Below are 2,459 nucleotides of genomic sequence, written 5' to 3'. Positions count from 1 at the left end.
CCGCCGCGCAGCGTCCCCGCCCCGCCAGGCCCGCCAGGGGAGGAGGGCTTGGCCGCAGGGACGGAGGGTGTCGATTGGAGCCGCTGAGTGTCACTTGCGGAAGACCCGGCGGACATTGGTATTTCTCTCCGCCCTGGCATTCTACACCGCCCAGTGAGAGCCGGGGTGGGACGCGTCCGCCAGCCGCTCCATTGATTGGCTCCAGTGAAAGCCAATCAGGTGCCAGTACAAGCTCATTGGCGCTTTCCCGAAGGCTCTAGCGCTGAGGGAGGAATGGAGACTGCGGAGGGCCCGGCCAATTTGGTCGTTGATTGGCTTTCGTTTTCGCCACTCATTTCAGTTTATACCCCCGTCACTGCCACGTCACCCCCTTCCATCACTCCTTTCATCATCCTCTTCCGCCCTTATGGAGTGGTAGTCAGCATCAGCTGCTCGATCTTTTCTACCATTTACTGGACCAAAATTCAAAACACCAAACCCGTTGCCATCGAGGCGATTGGACTCATAGCGACCCTACAGGACAGAGTAGAACCACCCCATAGGGTTTCCTAGGCTGTAATCTTTATGGGTGCCGACTGCCACATCTTTCTCCCATGGAGCCACTGGTAGGTTCGAACAGCTGAGCCTCCGGTTAGCAGAGGAGCATTTTAACCACTCCCCACCAAGGGCTCCTTCTTTACTGGACCAGTGGATGAGAAGGGGGAGGAGCCGCATCCTCACATCCTCACTTTCATTTCTTATCGGTTGAGCTCTATGTCATTTACTTGTCGCTGAAGACGGCGATTGGAGATGACTGGTTCCGGGATTTGTCTGTGACAGCTGGAGCTTGGAAATCGCTGACCAGTGAAAGAGAAGTAATGAGAGACGGTCAGGTTGGAGCAACCAATGAAATCCGGGAAGAGCGCTTGGGGGCGTGCACGTCTGCCTTTCGGAAGTTGATGGGAGACCGGAGCGTAAGATCTCGTCGGGCAGAGTGACTCTGAGCAGCTTTAACCTCCTTTTAGGGCCAGGTTTTGTAGCCGGTGCCGGATTCCTGGCTTTCCCAGTCCTTTCCTGGATCCACGACCCCCATAATTCCTTTCCTTGGTTTGCTGTTCAGCTTATCGCACCGCACCCCTTATCTCTTGATTCAAGTCTGTCGCATGCCTCTACAAATTCTGTCCCGGTGGTTGCTGACCTGGCTTTGCGGAGGAAATAGATTCGCGAGACCAGACTGTATTTGTGACCGGTGTCTAAGGCTCTTGTTGGTTTTAGCATCATAGGAGCACACGTGTATGCTTAACTTTGGTCTGCAAAGAATTATTTTTGATAAATTGAAAAGTTTGACTTTGTTCATACATTTGTGAAAATCACAAATTTAGCAACTAAACATTTAGATGTAAACTTGTTACAAATAGAAGCAAAAGCGCTGAACCTTGAGGAATCTAGTACCTGTTACACTTTGCCAGTTTGAGTAGGCAAGAGAAATAGCTGTTAGACTGTGTATTACAAACACATTGTTTTTCCTTGGCAATGTGCTTCCTGATGTCAAGAAAGTAAAGAAAAATATCCCTTTTCAGAAAATGGTTTTAAAAAGAGAAAAACATTTATTGAATTCTAGAGAAGAATCCACTTTAAAAAAATCTGCAGTTCGATTGTTGAAATAGCAAGTGTTGCATTACCTATATGTTTAAAGCACACACACGTAAAAAAAAAAAAAAAAAAAAACTTCAGTTAGATGTAGGCTGAGATTCAAGAGTAAACAATTTTTTCTTAATTGAACTAAATTGAATATATTTTTTAAAATTATTGTTTTATTTTTGGTGAAAATAAACGCAGCAAAACCCCCTCCAATTCAGCAGTTTCTAGACATAATGATCAGTGACATTGGTTACATTCTTCACATTGTGTCGACATTCTCTTTATTTCTGTTCTAGTTGTTCCGCTCCCACTGACTGAAACTCCCTGCCCCCCAACCTTCTCCCCTATGCTTTAAAATAGCTGTTGTTTATTTGGATTTCTATGGTTTTTTTAAAGCACACAATACTCAACGTGACAATCTTTACTTTTTGAGCTAAACTGTTACTTAGTTTAAGGTGCCTTGGTGATGAAGTGGTTATGTACTTGGCTGCTAAGGTAAAGGTTGGCCCAGCTGCCCAATGGGAGAAAGGTGTGGCAGCCAGCCTCTATAAAGATTACAGCCTTGAAAACCCCGTGGGGCAGTTCTATTCTGTCCTATAGGGTCACTATGAGTCAGAATGAACTTGACGGCAATGGATTTTTGGTTATTTAGTTTAAAGATTACTTCAGGGGCTAGTGGAAACCCTAGTGGCATAGTGTTAAGGGTTTGGCTGCCAACCAAAAGATCAGCAATACGAATCCACCAGGCACTCCTTGGAAACCCCATGGGGCAGTTCTCCTCTGTCCTGTAGGGTCACTATGAGTCGGAATCGACTTGACAGCAATGAGTTTGTTTGTTT

This window comes from Trichechus manatus, unplaced genomic scaffold, assembly GCF_000243295.1.
Source record: "Trichechus manatus latirostris isolate Lorelei unplaced genomic scaffold, TriManLat1.0 scaffold00240, whole genome shotgun sequence".
In the NCBI taxonomy this organism is placed as follows: Eukaryota; Metazoa; Chordata; class Mammalia; order Sirenia; family Trichechidae; genus Trichechus; species Trichechus manatus.
Note: the sequence above shows the minus strand (reverse complement) of the source record.